This window comes from Lycium ferocissimum, chromosome 8, assembly GCF_029784015.1.
Source record: "Lycium ferocissimum isolate CSIRO_LF1 chromosome 8, AGI_CSIRO_Lferr_CH_V1, whole genome shotgun sequence".
Taxonomy (NCBI): Eukaryota; Viridiplantae; Streptophyta; class Magnoliopsida; order Solanales; family Solanaceae; genus Lycium; species Lycium ferocissimum.
In genome coordinates this window covers 53,111,302-53,130,523 of record NC_081349.1, presented here as the reverse complement: position 1 = coordinate 53,130,523, position 19,222 = coordinate 53,111,302, and positions in this window count along the sequence as shown.

Genomic DNA, 19,222 nt, shown 5'->3' with positions numbered 1-19,222 from the left:
AAACCGCTGAGGTCTGAAACCTCTGCGTTGTTTGCCATTTTTGGCGATGGAAGAGAGAGACAAGCCTAGGCGGCGCTAGGGTTTATCGTAGAAGAGGAAAGAGAAAAGGGAAGGGGGTGTTTGGCCCCCTTTCTAATTTCTAAAAATGGAAGTGAAGGGGTAATAACCCCCTCCCCCCTTATTATTTCACTTGGGCCGGGTCAACCTCTATTGGGTTGGGCTCGGTCCACCGATCCCCAAGGAGTAAATGGGCCACTTTTTGTGTATACACACATATATATATATATATATATCATATATATATGTGTGTATACTTGGTGTATATGCTAGGTATATCTAGTTATTAATTAATTATAATTAAAGAAGATTAAAACCATGAAAAAAAAAAAGTTTCCACGTATTTTACAATAATAAAAAAAAGATAGAAATAAATTCAAAGGTCGGTTTAATTAATTGATGGGCCAGAAACTTTAATAAATTGGCCCAACGTATTTATTTTAATGATGGCCTTTAAATCTAATTTTGGACATATTATTTTAAATTAAATATCAACAGGCTAAACAAATTTAAAATATAAGCTAATTCTTTTAAATGAAAGAATAATTAAACTAATTGTGACCAGGGCGAAATCAAGAAAGAAAAAGGAAAATATATATAATAAGGGGCTCAGTTTTTTCAATAATTAAATTAATTATCTAGCCTAATCAAATTATTAAAGGGCGATTATACTTATTTTTTGTAATAAATCAGGAGTAGTAAATAAAAGATAAAATAATTAATTACCTAAACTATTTAAATTATCCAAATTTTAGGGGTGGAAAATAAAAGGGAAATGTCAAACAAAATAATTTTAACTGATTAAACAAGGATTCCTCTTCTCTCTCTTTTCCTCTTTTTTTTTTTTAAAAAAAAAATAATTCAACCAAATGTCTTGAAAATCATTTATCATTATCTAAACAAAAATGATGCATAGAAAAATCTTTTACTGATTTAAAAGGAAGAAATATTGATCTGGGCAATTTTGAAAAAAAAAAAATTAAGGTTATTAGAGACATTCAGCTTATTTACTCATTTCCCAGGGACCCTGAGTGATCAAAGTGGTTTACGGGAGGTCAAAAATTAGGTGTCAAAAACTATTAGCTAACATGATCAACATCCAAACACATACACCTAATAAGCTTACAAAAATATATGAGCAGGAGACAGGGCAGGTGAAAACATGATCAGGTAGATCCTAGGCTATATCACACATGATAGACCAAAGTTAAACAGATATAACTAAGCTAAGAATTTCTAGATTAAACAGACTCAAAACCAGCTAAATTTGAACACATAGGTCATACTTTAAACAATCATAAACCAAAAGCAGCATAGCTTAACTAGGTAACTCAAACCACTAATCATGAAGAATATCTACATAATAGGTTATTCATCTAAACCATAATAGGTTATTCATCTAAACTAATTCATAACTAATCAAATGACATACAAATGAGTTCTTAAAGCCTACATGATTAGTCTTCTAAGTGCACACAAGACTAAACAACTATAGCATTACATAAACAAGATTAAACTAAAATAAAAACAGCATCATAAGACTAAAACATCACAAATAACCACAACATCAAGCCATACAAGCAGTAGAATACATAAATGACTGAAATGAACTAAAAATAACTAAGGGAAAGGAAAATCACCTCTTTGATGCGCAGCCTAGCCAAGAATGAACTTTAAGAAAGTTTTCTTCAACCCTCAACCACACACAAAGAACAAATATTCAAAATTTTAACTAAATCAAAAAGATAAAGGTTTCTAAGCAAATTTGCCAAAACCCGAGTCATTTCGATTTTTAATATGCAAGTGATAGTTTTTCAGTTGTCTTCCTTTCAAAACTACTAATTGGGGTTCTTTTTATAGGAATCCCCAAATCTCAAACCCTAGTTCTCGAATCGATGTGGGACTATGCAATTTTTCAGAATTGCTTACCCTCAAAACCCATTTAACGATTGAGATTTAGTGAACAAGAAGATAAGTGATCAGATTTGACTCAAAAAATTAATCAATCTTTTTGGTTCCTCATGAACCAATGATAATCGAGAATTCAAATTCGAGTAACAACAAAAACCATTAAGAAAAATTCAGTCATTTGACTGTTGATTTGCAGAAGAAAATAAAGAAAAACGAAGCAATACCTTGTTTGGTTGAAATTTGGTGGAGGGAGGGGGTTAACATTAAATTCTTACCCCAATCAACCGTGCTAAGGCTGAAAAAGGCAACGTACACCTGAAATATTGCTATTTCAAGCAACGATGACGCAAGAAAGAGGAGAGGGGGTGGGGCGGCTAGGGTTTCCCTCAAGGAGAAACCCTTCCCCATGCTCTAAGGCTCATTTGGTTCCACTAAAAATAGAAATGGGGCATTTCCCCTTTAGAAATTGATTTGGTCCGAGTCGGTCCAATTGGGTCGGGTCGATCCAATTGGGCCGACTCAGTCCATTTTTAAAAAAAGGAAGAAAAAGGCCCATTTTCACATATATATATATATATATATATATATATATATATATATATATATATATATATATATATATATATATATATAAATATTACAAATTGGGCAAGATTAAAAGGGTCAATTAGAGCAATTAAATTATAACGAAATTAAAACGAATTAGACAATTAATTAAGACACAGTCAATTTCGCAAATTTACAAATATAGCCATAATTAACTATTAAATCGATTACAGTTAATTTGAAAATTATCAAATAATATGGTCATACATAAATTAAAATTGAGGGGTAAAACTGGTCATTTATTCTAATTAATCAATTTTCTTGAATTAAATGGAGTAAATATTTGTTGATTAATTTCTAGTAATTTGAACAATTAAATAAATAGCTATTTTAAACTATTTCCTGATTGAATTTAGTAAAATGCATCATAATTGTTGTAAAGTAATTTCCAATTGGTTTATTATAGAAATTATTTTACCAAATAATAAGGGTAAAATATTATTTGCATACTTTATAAAATCATTATGATTTCTTTAAAAAAAAAATACATATTTTACTCCATCTAATATTCAAGTACTCTAAGCAATTAAAATAAATTATGGGAGGTCAAAAATTAGGTGTCAACAACTGCCCCTTCAGTGTTCGGGGATGGTGGGACCATTCCCGAGCAATGAAATTTGACTAACCCTGATTTTTGACTGACCCAATTCATATTACCTCTCATTTTTCAAGCAATTTTCAAAATATATGGCCGAACCCTGATTTTTGGGTTTCCTATATATCTCAGGTCTTATGAGAATTCAGGCCATTTGTAGTTCGACTCAATTATGACTTCTAAATGCAAATTACAACAAATTCTCGGATTTCCTTACTGTCAAGCTGGCAAGTCCGATGTGATTGGTAGGAGTTGTGACTGACTCTCCGGCCTTGAGTCCACCTACATATCCCTGTTCTTGGGAATCAAGTCACTTGTAGTTCGACTCGATTGGAGGAAAGGGACATCCCTTATGTGGGAGTGCCTTTATGTGTGCCGGTGTGTACCCAACTGGTGGCGGAATAATAAAACAAACAAAGCACATAAGCAAACAGGCAATCTTGTGTGGCTGAGCATGATGAGGAGTGATTATCCAAGTCCTAGACGGAGAGCTTGACTCTCATGGGCACCCTATCTCGACCGGCTGTGTAAGAAAAAGTTCCACGTTTGCTCCACAATCTGTCTGGATTTGATTTGATAAACCTGCTCTCTTTGTCTACTACAAATCTGCTTCTATCTGCTGAGCAACGTTGATTTTTAGGTGACGAATACTGTGGTCATCTGACTGGGTTTATACCGTCTTATCTTTTTGAGAGAATACTGCGGCCTCTTAATCAGTTTTACATCACTTTATCTTTTGGGGCGAATACTGTGGTCTCTTGACCGGATTTACATCTCTTTGTCTTTTAGGGGGAATATTGCGGTCTTGTGACCAGTTTTGCTCGCTTTGTCTTTTGGGGCGAATATTGCGGTCTCCTGACCGATTTTACTTCGCTCTGTCGTCTTGCTATATCCGGTAGTTTATATGCATGGCCCTTTCGACAATTGAAATGAATGGCCCTCTTGGCATGTTTTTATGAATGGCCCTCTTGGTATGTTTTTATGAATGGCCCTCTAGGCATGTTTGTATGAATGACCCTCTTGGCAGCGGAAAAATAGATATGCAATGGCCCTCTCGGCAACGAAAAATAGATATGCAATGGCCCTCTCGAGAAATAAGAAGAAGTGATGCAAATGACAGATATGGCCCCTTTGGCTAAATCGTCTTTCTTTCATCCTTTATGCCGGTTGTAACCCTTTTGGTCAAGTATGTCGTTCATTCTTGTTGCGACCCTTTTCGCCAAACATTTGCCTTTTGCAGCAATTTCAGTCACTTTGTAGCCTTTGTGGCTTAATATTTTGCCCTGTGGCATTTTTCATCCTTTCATTGCCCTAATGGATGGATATTTGTCCTTTTAGGCATTCAAAATCTTTCATAGCCCTCGTGGCCAGATGTTTTTTCCTTGGCGACATTCAAAACCCCATGGCCCTCGTGGCTATTCTGAAAGCCTGATCCTTACAGTGGTTTCGATCTTCTTTGGTGAATCTCTTCCTGTACATAAAGTAAAGTTAGAAAAAAGATCATCTTCCGACGTCCTGGGGACCTGCATAAAAAATGGATTAGTTTTTCCCAATTTAAAGTTGATTCGTGTGGCCGACGCTGTCGCATCTTCGGCTTTTACGGAATTGAAAAACCCCTTTTGGCTCCGGTATTCGAAAGATGATTTTATTTTCATTATGCAGAAAAATCATTTTTGTAATGTTACCATAAAAATAAATGCATTATTTTGAAAGCGGTAAGTTTAATTGTCATGAAATGTGCCTTGAATGAGGGATATCCCTTCTGAGGTTCTTCGCTTCCTCGCGTGGAATTATTGATACCTTTCTCAAAAATTCTGCCCCAGTTTAAATCTCGATCGACGAATTCTCATGCCGAATCTTCCGAGTTACAGGAAATTTTGAGTTCTCCTTAAAATTTCTGCCCCAGTTTACAGTATTGAATAAATGAGGAATTTTGAGAGCTTCTCAAAATTTTTGACCCAATTTGAAACTCTAGCTGACTCGTTGCAGCAGATTGACGGCTCGAATTTTAGAGATCTTCTCAAAAATTCTGCCCCAGTTGGGCGTGCAGCAATCCTTGCGTCCTTTGTGAGGTCCTATCTCTGAGGCTTCCTGGGGGTTTCTTGGGTTTTTCTTTTGGTGCGACCGAGCTCAAAAAGCGCCTACGTATCCTGTCGTAGCAAAAATTCAGGTCGAACGTAGTTCGGAATAAAAGTAAAGGGGTTTATGGTTTTTACTAATAGTGTGACCGGGCCCTAAATGGACTGCCTACGTATCCCACTATGGGGAAGTCAGGTCATTGCATAGTTCAGATTACAAAAGATGTTTTGATCTTTCCTATCTATTACAAAACGATTACAAGCAAAAGGGAATAGCTAATACAAGCAAATAAAATAACGATTACAAACAAAAGTACTATTACAGACTGAGCAACTTCGTCTTCATGCATAGTAGCACTTCATTTCATCTGATTTGATTGGCTTCGGCCACTCTTGTCCATCCATTTCTGCCAATACTACTGCTCCTCCGGAGAGTACTTTGCGTACCACATAAGGACCTTTCCAGTTGGGAGAAAACTTCCCATTGTATTCATCTTGATGTGACAAAATTCTTTTGAGCACCATTTTCCCGATTTGAAAAAGTCTGGTCCTGACTCGCTTGTTGAAGGCTCTTGCCATCCTTTATTGGTACAGCTGACCATGACATACGGCAACCATCCTTTTCTGATCAATTAGAGTCAATTACTCATATCGAGCTCGGACCCATTCAACATTGTCCAATTTTGCTTTTTGAATGATTCTTAGAGAAGGTATCTCAACTTCAGCAGGTATGACTGCTTCAGTTCTGTAGACCAGTTGGTATAGAGTTGCTCCTGTTAAAGTTCGGTCGTAGTACGGTATCCCAGTAAAGCATAAGGCAACTGCTCCTGCCAACCTTTATAATTATCAGTCATCTTTCTCAATATCCTCTTGACATTTTTGTTGGCTGCTTCTGTGGCTCCGTTCATTTGTGGCCGGTAGGCTATCGAGTTTCAGTGAGTGATCTTGAATTGCTCGCAGATATCCTTCATCAGATGGCTATTCATATTTGCTCAATTGTCTGTTATGATAGACTCGGGTATACCGAATCGACATATGATGTGATTTTGCACGAAGTCAGCTACCACTTTCTTTGTTACTGACTTGTGAGACGTTGCTTCCACCTACTTTGTGAAGTAGCCAATAGCAACTAAAATGAATCAATGGCCATTCGAAGCTGCGAGTTCAATGGTCCAATAACATCCATTCCCCAAGCAACGAAAGGCCATGGTGAACTCATAGCATTAAGCTCACTTGGAGGGACCTTGATTAGATCACCATGGATTTGGCATTGATGGCACCTTTGCACATATTTGTAGCAATCACTCTCCATGGTCATCCAGTAGTATCCAGCTCGTAGAATCTTCTTTGCCAGTACAAATCCATTCATATGGGTTCCACATGTCCCTGCATGTACCTTTCCTAGAATTTTGGAGGCTTCGCTGGCATCTACACATCGAGCTGACCAGACATGTGCCTATCATTCCAAACCTGATATGTGACTACGACGGTACTCATGGGCACCGAACCGATGATTGTAAAAGGCTAAAGGACGAAATGGAACGACTTCTAAACAACAGTCATCTCCGAAAATTCCTGAGTGAGCAAGCAAAGAACCATTTTAAGAATCGATAACCCAGCAAAAAGACCGAACAGGAGCAACCCCAACATGTGATCAACATGATCATTGGTGGGGTAGAAATACCCCGGGGTCTAACGATGAAGAAGACAAAATTCTCAATCACTCGAGAAAAGAGGACTAGGGACTACGTACCGGATAGATTTATCTCTTCCAGTGACGAAGACGCGGAGGGCATCATTCAACCCCACAATGATGTTTTGGTAATTTCTGTCCTTATAAATAAAACTCATGTGAAACGTATTTTGATTGATCCAGGTAGCTCAGCTAACATTATCCGATGGAAGGTAGTGGAGCAATTGGGGCTATTGGATTAGATTGTACCAGCAGCCCGGGTTCTAAACGGGTTTAATATGGCGTGTGAAACTACAAAAGGCGAGATCACACTGTTAGTGAACGCGGCCGGTATAGTACAGCACATAAATTCTATGTCATTGACGGAAAGATGAGATATAACGCCTTGCTTGGAAGACTGTGGTTGCACATCATGAGGGCGTTACCTTCGACCTTGCATCAAATGCTGAAATTCCCAACCTCAGAAGGAGTAAAAATCATTCATGGGGAGCAACCTGCGGCACAGGAAATGTTCGCAATTGAGGAAGCTGTGCAAACACGAAATAAAGCCCTGCATGAGGATGCGGAGGACGCGAATGAAATGGAAGACGCCAAATAGTAATCACAGGATGCGGATCCGAAAAGATTCGAAGGGGAAGGAAAGATAGACATGGAAGAGGACGACTTCGATGTTCCTAGGTCGTTTGTACTACCCAATGACTCAGACATAACAAAATCAATGGTGGAAGAGCTTGAACAAGTCATTCTGTTCGTCTATCTACCGGACAGAAAGGTACACCTGGGCACGGGGTTAACCTCGGAGCTCAAGAGTAAATTAATCAAATTTCTTCAAGCTAATACCGATTGTTTTGCATGGTCCCACTTAGACATGACAGGTATTCTGCCCAAGGTCACCACTCATTGGCTGAGCCTTGATCGAAAGTTCACCCCGATAAAGCAAAAGCAGAGACCAATGGTCGAGATCAAACATAAACGTCAAGGAAGAGGTAACAAAGTTATTAAAAATAGGATCCATCCAGGAGGTTAAATACCCGGATTGGTTAGCTAACGTAGTGGTTGTACCCAAAAAGGGTAACAAATATAGAATGTGTGTGGACTACAAAGATTTGAATAAGGAATGCCCAAAGGATTCCTTCCCTTCAGCTAACATTGATTGCGTGATTGATGCAACGGCTGGCCATGCAATATTAAGCTTTCTTTATGCTTATTCCAGGTACAACCAGATTCGGATGAACCCGGAAGATCAGGAAAAGACTTCTTTCATAACCAAGTAGAGCTCCTCTAAGCAATCTCTGGGCAAGCAGCCTAGGGATCAAGTCTATCTCCCTATCCACCTGCGGGCATGACGCAGCGTCCACAAACAAAAGGACGTCAGTACGAACAATGTACTGAGTATGTAAGGCATAAGCAGTAACATAATGATAACATAAAGGATAACATGAGATAGAAGAGCTATGAGATAGGAGAACTATACATATACCTCTTGAGACGTTCATCATATTTACTTACCCTTTTTCTAATAGAACCCTTCCATACATACGCACACATATATAGTAGTACCATACCCGACCATAGAGGTTCGGTGTCACACATAACCGGCCATAGTCTCGGTGTTGTTCATACCTAACTGCAGTGGTGTGCGTGCAATGAATATCATACCCGGCCATACAAGCTCGGTGTTACATCATGGCCATACATATATACATACATATACACATAGGAGTACATAAGTAGCGTCAACATCATCATCATCAATATATCTTCCTTTAGAGGCCAACTATCGTAGGATGAGATCAACGATATCATGAGAGTATCAAGACTTATGAGCTTTGGCACTTCTAGAAATGGAGGCGTCATGGAAGACATGGTGAATTTCATAAATAGGTGTACAACAATGAAATCATGCCTTAAGAAGGAAGGGTTAGCCTTACATACCTTTACGTCTTCTTAACTACTTAACGTTCACCTCCAAAGCTTCAGAAATCTACATTTAAAAGGATTCATACCAAGGTTAAGTCTTAAAGGCACTCTTAAGTTCAAACTAGAATAATTCATAAGCTAGCAAAAATTGGGCTACATTTTCCCTATTTCATCGACTTCCGTCCTATTATTAAATAACTTCCAAACAACCATACCAACATCCACAATATCATAATCAACTAGTCATATTCCATTAAGTCTCAAAACAAAATTCATTCTCATAATCAATTCATATCAATAACTTCACATCAACTCTTTGTACAATTGTATGTAACACTTCCTTCTCATCATTATTATCCTTCATAAAAAGATTACACTCATAACACTCCAACAATGGTAACTCAAGTTAATTTACTACCCAAAATATCATCAAACCTACATTTAACCTTCATCTTCCACTTTCTCCCCTTACTTAAGTTATTCAACAACCAAGCATGCTTAATAACATGGAATAGACATGAAAACTAACCTTTTATCTCATAGGAATGAGCTTTGGATCAAGTTACCAACTTGAGTGAAACCCTAGCTTCAACACTCAAGGAATTCTTGAATCCTACAAACCCTAGTGAGTCTCCCAACACTTGAATATCTTGATTCTTGCTATCAAATCTTTGATTCCTCTTGGGTTTGAGTGGAATATGCTTGGAGGATGGTTCTAGAGCTTTCAAGACTTGGGAAGATGTGTGAAATGAAATAAATTAACAAGGGTCATCCATACATATAAAAAGAAAAACCTGACCCGACCCGATTATACGGCCATTTATATGGTCCGTATAATTTATACGGTCCGTATAAATGGACCGTTGGATCCACCCCATTCTAGAAGTATTCTACGGACCATTATACGGGCCGTATAAATTATACGATCAGTATAAATGGCCGTACAACCTAATTTTTTCCAAACTTATCCTCGTCGATTTGTTCAACCTCCAATCCTTATAGAACCTTATTGACACTTGCATAACGCTTCATTAACCATCTAAGGGCCCTATAGCTCCCCCTCAAGACATTACTAAACACATTATAGCTCACTTGTCGCGAAACCTTCTGGAATATGTCTTACATTTCCACTTCCTTCGACGAACTTAGTTCCATCGATTCATATGACTCCAAAATATTATGGTACGCGCTTTAAGTTATCAAATTCTCTCCTTAATCTCATAAGGACTTCATGTTCACCTTAAGCTCACGTTAGTCTACTCACAATGCATCAAGCCAAAATCTCTGAGATGTAACATTCTTCTCCCCTTAGGAACATTCCTCCTCGAATGTTAGATTCTTAGGGATTCTACAAAATTTCGCCAGAGTTTCCCCTGTAATATGGCATTACCAACCTGTCATAGCAACCCAAAATACATCACCTTACAGGGCTACAACAACAACCACCACCATGGCCACACACAACCAAGAAAGCATCAAAAGAAAGCACTACATACCTAAGGACAATGGCTCTCTACCTGAGTCTCCTCTGGAGGTGGAAATAAATGTGGATACCTGAATTTCATGTCTTCTTCCGCTTCCCAGGTCATTTCCTCTCTGTTATTATTTCTCCACAAGACTTTAACTGAAGCTACATCTTTGGTCCTAAGTCTTCGTACTTGCCTAACTAGAATGGCAATGGGAAGTTCTTCGTAGGACATTTGCTCGGTGACTTGAACATCATCTATAGGTACAATTCTGAAAGGATCTCCAATGCACTTGCGAAGCATCGATACATGGAAAACCAAATGGACTGACTCAAATCCGAAGGTACATCTAATTCATAAGCCACTTGGCCTACCTTGCGCACAGTCTCATAAGGTCCAATGTACCGGGGACTAAGCTTGCCCCTTTTGCCAAACCTCATGACGCCCTTCATTGGCGATACCTTCAAGAATACCCAATCTTTCACTTGGAACTCCAAGTCTCGTCGACGATTATTGACATAGGAGTTCTGACGACTCTGTGCTGTTAATAATCGATCCTGTATAAGCTTGACCTTTTTTATAGCTTGCTAGACCAAATCTGGCCCTATCAGTTTAGTTTCTCCCACTTCGAACCACCCAATTGGCGATCTGCACTTGCGCCTATAGAAAGCCTCATACGGGGCCATTTGGAAGCTAGAATAATAGCTGTTGTTATAAGAAAACTCAATAAGTGATAAGTGATCATCCCAACTACCTCTAAAATCCAACACATATGCCTGTAGCATATCCTCAAGAGTTTCGATGGTACGCTCAACTTGTCCATCTATCTGTGGATGAAACGTTGTACTAAGACTCACCTGAGTCCCCAAACCTTCTTGAAAAGACTTCCAAAAATTGGCTGTGAACTGTGTCCCTCTATCGGAAATAATAGATACCAGGACACCATAGAGTCGTACTATTTCTTTGACATAAAGCTTCACATAATCTTCAACTGTGTATGTAGTTTTGACTGGTAAGAAATGAGCTGACTTCGTAAGTCTATCCATAATTACCCATATAGAATCATACTTATGCTTAGAACGAGGTAAGCCTGCGATGAAATCCATATCAATCACTTTCCATTTCCAAGTTGGAATTTTCATAGCTTGCAACAACCCGCCGGGCTTTTGATGTTCAATTTTCACCTGCTGGCAGTTAGGACATTGAGCCACGAATTTTGCTATGTCCTTTTTCATTCCATTCCGCCAATATATAGATTTAAGATCATGATACATTTTCGTTGCTCCAGGGTGAACAGAATAGCGGGAACAATGGGCTTCTTTCAAAATCCGATGACACAATCCTGCAACATCGGGAACACACAACCTGCCGCAACATCGGAGAACTCCATCTCCAAAAATCTCAAAGGATGACTTCTTCTTCTGAGGGAGTGTATTTCTGTAATGAACTAGTATAGGATCCTCGTATTGACGCTCTTTCACTTTAACTACTAGCGACGAGACAGCTGAATTCTGAATGGTAGCTCCCATATTGCTTGAGTCCATTACTCAAACCCCTAGGTTAGCTAACTGCTGGAGCTCACGAGCTAACTCTCTTTTCTCTAGCCGAACATCACATAAGCTACCCATGGCTCTACGGCTAAGAGCATTAGCTACAACGTTTGCCTTCCCGGGATGATATAGGATGTTAACATCATAATCTTTCAACAACTCCAACCATCGCCTTTGCCGTAAATTTAATTCTTTCTGCTTGAATATATACTGAAGGCTCTTGTGATCCGTATAGATATCAACATGAACACCATACAAGTAGTTTCTCCACATCTTCAATGCATGAATCAACGCAGCTAATTCGAGATCATGGGTTGGATAATTTTTTTCATGTTTCCACAATTGCCTTGAATCATAAGCAATCACTTTACCATGTTGCGTCAACACACACCCTAACCCAATGCTTGAAGCAACACAATAGACAACATAGCCTCCCGATCCCTCTGGAAGTGTCAGTACTAGGGTAGAAGTTAATCTATTCTCTAAATCTTGAAAACTGCGTTCATAAGTATCCGTCCACTGAAATTTAGCTGATTTCTGGGTTAGCTTCGGTAGTGGGGCAGAAATAGAAGAAAATCCCTCTAAAAATCTTCTGTAATCACCTGCCAAACCCAGAAAACTATGAACCTCCGTAGGCGTTGTAGGCCTTGGCCACGTCTTCACGACCTCAATCTTCTGGATATCCATCTGAATACCATCGGCTGAGATAATATGCCCCAAAAAGGTCATCGAATTCAATCAAAACTCACACTTAGAAAATTTTGCAAATAGCTCTTGAGTCTGAAGAACCCCGAGAACGGTACATAAATAATCTGCATGTTCTGCCTTGGACAGAGAATATACCAGAATATCGTCAATGAACACAATCACAAATGAGTCTAGGAAAGGCCTGAACTCATTGTTCATCAAGTCCATGAATACTACCGGTGCATTAGTTAGCCCAAATAACATTACCCGGAACTCGAAATGACCATATCTTGTTTTGAAGGCCGTCTTAGGAATATCTTCCTCCCTAACACTCGCCTGATGATACCCGGACCTTAAATCTATCTTTGAAAATCATTTGGCACCCTGCAATTGATCAAATAAATCATCAATCCTTGGAAGCGGATATTTATTCTTGATCGTCACCTTATTCAACTGCCTGTAATCGATACACATTCGCAAGTAGCCATCTTTCTTTCTTACAAACAACACGGGTGCTCCCCACGGGGATGAACTAGGCCTAATGAAGCCTTTTTTAAGTAAGTCCTTCAATTGTTCTTTCAACTTTTTCAACTCTGCAGGAGCCATTCTATAAGGAGGAATAGATATAGGTTTGGTATCTGGTAGCACATCAATAGCAAAATCAATCTCCCGCTCTGGGGGAAGGCCTGGAAGTTCATTCGGGAATACATCCGGAAACTCATTCACTACAAGAACAGACTGAAGAGTTGGCGATTCGGCTTCTATAACTTGAACCCGGACCAAATGATAAATACAACCTTTAGCAATCATCTTCCTTGCCTTGAGTTAGGAAATAAACCTATCTCTCGGGGACGTTGTATTTCCCTCCATTCCAAAATTGGTTCTCCCGAAAACTGGAAGCGAATCATTTTTGTTCTACAATCGACCTTGGCATAGCAAGAAGCCAACCAATCCATGCCCATGATAACATCAAAATCCACCATTTTTAACTCAAGCAAATTAACCATGGTATGATGATCACAAATCACAGCTACACAATTTCTATATACTCGGCTAGCTATTACCGAATCACCAACGGGTGTCGATAGCTCAAAAAGTTTGATTAACTCCGATTTCACCCCAAATCGACCCACAATATAAGGAGTAACATATGACAATGTGGAGCCCGGATCAATCAATGCATATACATCAAGAGAAAATACCGATAATATACCTGTGACAATATCAGGGGAGGACTTAAGATCCTGTCGCCCAGCCAATGCATAAATACGGTGTTGAGGACTACTAGAACTAGGAGCTCCTCCTCTACCTCTACCACGACTAACTGGTGCCTGTGAGCCTTGCTCCAGAGGACGCATAGATGATGAATACCCAACTGCTGACCCTGAAGGATGGACCCTACCCCTTCCACCAATCGAGAGCCTGTCACGCATGATATGGCCTGGCCGACCGCATGTATAGCAAACATCTAAACCCAATCGGCACTGGCCCCAATGAAACTTCCCGCACTGAGAACATCTTGGTATGGGCGATCTTTCCTGGCCCGAGTCAAACCTGAAATGATAACCTGAAGCTCTAAAACTCTGACTCGGCCCGGAGTGAATAGGTCTATCAAATCTCGAGCCCGTAAATCGTGGAGGCACACTAGTCATGGAATGACCTGAATGCCTAGAAAATTGTTATCGTTGCCCTCCTCTAAACTCACTAGTCGGACCCGAAGATCTAGCTCCCTTGCTATAACCTCTATCAAACTCATGCTCGCCTCTTTGCTGTTGTTGGCTTTCCTCCGAATTCTGGGCATAGGCTTGAATGCGAGAAATGTCCATACCATCTTGAAGTGACGCAGTCAAGCACTTATACATCAAATGTGGCCCTAAGCCACTCAAAAATCGGTGCACTCTATCACCCATGTCCGCTACCATGGCCGGAGCATACCTAGCCAAATAATTGAAGCGGAGGCTATACTCTACGGCACTCATACTTCCCTGCCTGAGATTCAAGAACTTATCGGCTCTAGCTTGCCGAACCTCTGGGGGTAAGTAATGTCGAAAGAAAGCATTAAGAAATTCTTGCCCTATCGAGGGAGGTGCATTGACTCCCCTAGAAGACATCCACACCATATACCAATGAACCGCAACATCCCACAATCTATATGATTCTAACTCTACTGATTCGACGTCGGAAGCATGTATTAACCAGAGTGTTCGCAACATTCCATTAACAAAGATTTGAGGGTCCTCATCCGACTTCGACTCAAAGAATTTCGGAGGGTTCAAGCTAATAAAATCATGAGCTCTAGCACCGCGGCCCCTACCACCACGGCTCCATACCCTCGCCGCGACCTTGAGCTGCGGACAACCGAGTCGCCAAATGAATGGCCTCTTTCACATCTTAGCCCGAAGCATCTGGTGGAGGAGCTGAGGGTGCTGGAGCTGGGGCTGAGGCTTCCTCATGCTCCTTTAAAGTAGGCAATGAATGAGAGGACCGAGTGAAACCTCATTCTGGGACTCACCCTCCACTATAATTGTCGGCGGTACTCTCTCAGTCCACCTCCCTGTCAGTGTCTTGCCCTTTTGGGCTGTTGTAGCTTTTCTCTTTACAGGCATTTTTGAAATACATAACACATGGTTAAAGAAAGGAAAATCCTTATATCATGGCTCTATCGCACGATCTATGAAGAACGAAGGTCATTCATTCCTAAAATGCCCGCAGCCTCCTGTTTATAAGTATGGCGCACAACCCACCCATAAACAAGACTCTACTGGACACGGCTCGTAGACACACCCTAGGACGGAACTACTCTGATACCACTTTTTTGACACGACCTAACCGGAGGGCCATGACGGGCACCCAGAGTTAACTCACCGGGCACCTCTCATCATACTTTCACAACCATAACTAGGTGAGCCACATGGCTAACTCACAATTCCTGGGTATCAATAATACAAATCTTATCGGGCAAGAGCACTTTTATATCAACATCATAAACTACGCCCATATACATATGCACAAACCGACGAGGCTAACAAAATGATATACAAAATATGAACCGACTAGGCTAAGAGACATCTAGTTATACACAACTGTTTACAAGCCTCTAGAAAGAGTATGTAACATCATAAAGACGGGAAAGGGCCCCGCCATGCCCATATATACACAAAAGAATAGTACCGACAGCTGTAGCTCCAAATCAAGTGGAGCTCCTCTAAGCAATCTCTGGGCAAGCAGCCTAGGGATCAAGCCTATCTCTCTATCCACCTGCGGGCATGACGCAGCGTCCACAAACAAAAGGACGTCAGTGCGACCAATGTACTAAGTATGTAAGGCATAAGCAGTAACATAATGATAACATAAAGAATAACATGAGTGTAACGTCCCGTAAATCCGTATAGAGTGTGAAAGCATTGCATGAGTCCTTTGGAACTTTATATATTGGGTTACGTGCATGACTTTAGGCTAAAGATCCAAGAGGAGATGGTCAAAATGAAATTTCATTGCAGTTTCACGAAAAGGAGGTTTGAAGGTCATCTTTGTACCATCGATCAGTTCAATGCTCCGTCTTTTGCACCGTAGAAAGTAAGGAAGAGAAAGTTGCTCACTGAAAATTTCATGACTTTGATGGAGCAGATCGACGCTCCGTCGATCCGTTCGATGCTCCGTCGTTTGTACCATAGCATTGACCAAGCACAAAGACCATTCGACGGAGCAGATCGACGCTCCGTCGATTGTGCCTGACTGGCTAAAATTATATAAGTTGCTAAATTTTAGTTTTTCTTCCACTCTTTTCACTCTCAAAAACCCTAAGGACGAAAATATCTCTCTAGGGCTCCAACACTAAGGTAAGAACATCTTAATCATTGATTATCAATTCTAACATCAAACCCATGATTCTTAACATGATTCTTGTGACTAAAACCTAGGGTTTACAACATAATTCTTCCTAAAGTGATTCAAGCTAGGGTTTGGGTGTTCTTCACTAGAAAAGTGAATTGTTAAACTTTGTTTAACATATTAAGGTATGTCTCTCTTTTAAAAACCTCATCATGGATATATGTTTTCTTCTCAAAGGTTCTTTATTGAATAAAGAGGTGAACTTCTCATGCAAAACCCTAATTCATGTCTTTGTTTGTGGTTGTGTGCGTAAGGGGACAAGCCCACATTAAACCTTGATTGTATTATCCTCTATATACATATATGAAATCATAATCGTTTTCTTCTATAAGAGATGATCAAAGGATGATGGTTAGTTGTTGGTATTGATGACTTTACAAAGAAACTAAGACAAAGGAATCTTGTTTAAAGAAGTGGAAACGTTTTCAAGATTATCTATGGAATTATAGATTTTCGTAATGGCATAATGAACTTTAATTCTATTTGATGGTGTGACTACTTTGAGACAAATTGTGAATCGGCTTCTATGCTATGAACTTTGTTGTTGCATTTGGCCTAGCTACTCGGGAGGAAGGGTAGCCACAATGGATCCTGGTGTGATAATGCCTAGCCATTCGGGAGAAAGAGTGGCGACTTTCGGGTTCGCTACCTAGGGCGTCATTATGCCTAGCTATTCAGGAGAAAAGATAGCCACCGTTGAATTTCATATACCGGTGTGGTACGCTGTGACAAGGGAACCTCTACGGTCACCCCTTTGATGTGCTTGATTCTCGTCCGTATTGTACGTGTGATATTCTTATTTTCTCGTGGAATAGTTGTTGTCAATTATGATCAATTGAAAGGCATATTTAAAGTTGTGCCTTGACAAAGGACTTATAATCGCCTTTGATAATTTATCGAGATACACAAACTGAATAACTGTTCTTACATTGGTTTCACATGATTTTCAGGACTAATTTCTTTATGTATTATTGTACTTTATGTTCATATTACTTGTTGTCCCTGAGGCACTCACTCCAGACATACCATTGTTGTTTTTGATGGTATATTAGGTAACGGTGAAGAGCAGGTTCTTGATACTCTAGGCGTTTAGGAAGGACTTGTTGTTGCTACTAATTTGGTGAGCCCACACATTCATTCGTGGGACACCCTATTTATTTATTTATTCATTATATTAGTTTTTCGGGCTGCGTCCCGATAAGTCAGACTATTATGCCTTTATCTTAGAAGCTCCCTAGTATACATTTGTGGGTAGTTGTTGAGTTATTGATTAACTCTTGGGAACGTTATTACATTTGACTAAGTATTTGATTAATAAAGACTTCCGCTGATTTAATTCTTATATTCATGATCCGTTTTGCATTTATTTTATTAAACTATTGGAGGCAATGTTAAACTCCGGCGGGTTCAAGTGTTATTATCAGCATCATTTAGGTTCTTCCGATGTTGTTCATGACATCAGATGCCGGTCACTTCTAGGGTGGGTTTTGGGGCCTGACAAGCTTGGTATTAGAGCCTAGGTTTAAATACGTCCTAGGATTATTGCCGGTGTCTGTGGAACTGTGTCTAGTGGGGTTTTCCTTGTGCAGCCTGATCACCTGCATGATCGAGAAACTCCCAGGACATTTATAGGTTTTTCCTATTCTTCTTGATTCTAGATTGTGTTGTAGAGCTTCAAGTCCTTTTAGGATCGTTCTAATTCGCTCGTTAATTCGTGCCTTGTAGAAATAGCTCTGACGTGATCAAAAAATGGTAACCGAGCACAACCCGTGAGAGCTAACTGAAATCTTGGGGGCACGAATGCTGTTAATGAAAATAATGCTGGAAATCAAGCACTACCCCAAGACCACCGCTCCCCCGTTGCTCCCGCCGCGGGTGTGCCCAGATTAGTACTATGCAACCGGCTATTCAAATGTTGACCGCATAGTTTGTGGCTCAATCAAATAGCCATGGGAGGTGGGGACCCATGGGGGGGAGGAAGACTTAAGTAATTCCTCGACTTGAAATAACGAGAGTTCTTGGGTCACGAGATGCGGATGACCCCAACACTTTTTAGATGAGACCTTCAAGGCATCGAGGCAATGGATGCCTCGTGGATTAAGCCGTGAGGCTTGCTTTATCGCCAGGAAGGATGTTGCTCACGCATGGTTTGAGATGTGGGAATCTGCTCCAACGTGGGCTGAATTTGAAGAGGCATTCATGGAAAGGTTTCTGTCTGATGAGGAAAGGTTTGCTATGGCTATGAAGTTTGAAAAGCTAGAACATGGTAACAAGTCGATTCGTGAGTATAGTTTGGAGTTCACCCGTCTGTCAAAGTATGCTTTATACATGATTTCGACTGAAAAGCATAAGTTGACTTGTTTTGTGAAAGGCTTGGTACCACGTATCAAGTCTCGTATGCGTCGCGTTGCTATGTCTTCTACTTGCACTTTCTCATCTCTCGGTCTGGTTTGCGAACAACAAGAGTTGAAAACGAAGAGAGGGGTGGATCGAGATCACGTTAAGGCCCGATCGGTGGTGATTTCAAGTGGTAATAATTAGGTGGAGGGCAGAGGAAGGGTATTCTCGCACTCGCCGTCCGGCGCTTATTCCCATGCTAGTGTTCCATCCGTAGGCGTCGAATAATAATAATAATAATAATAATAATAATAATAATAATAATAATAATAATAATAATAATAATAATAATAATAATAATAATAATAATAATAAGAATAATAATAATAATAAAATAATCAAGCCTTATGTGAGGAATCTCAAAGTCCAAA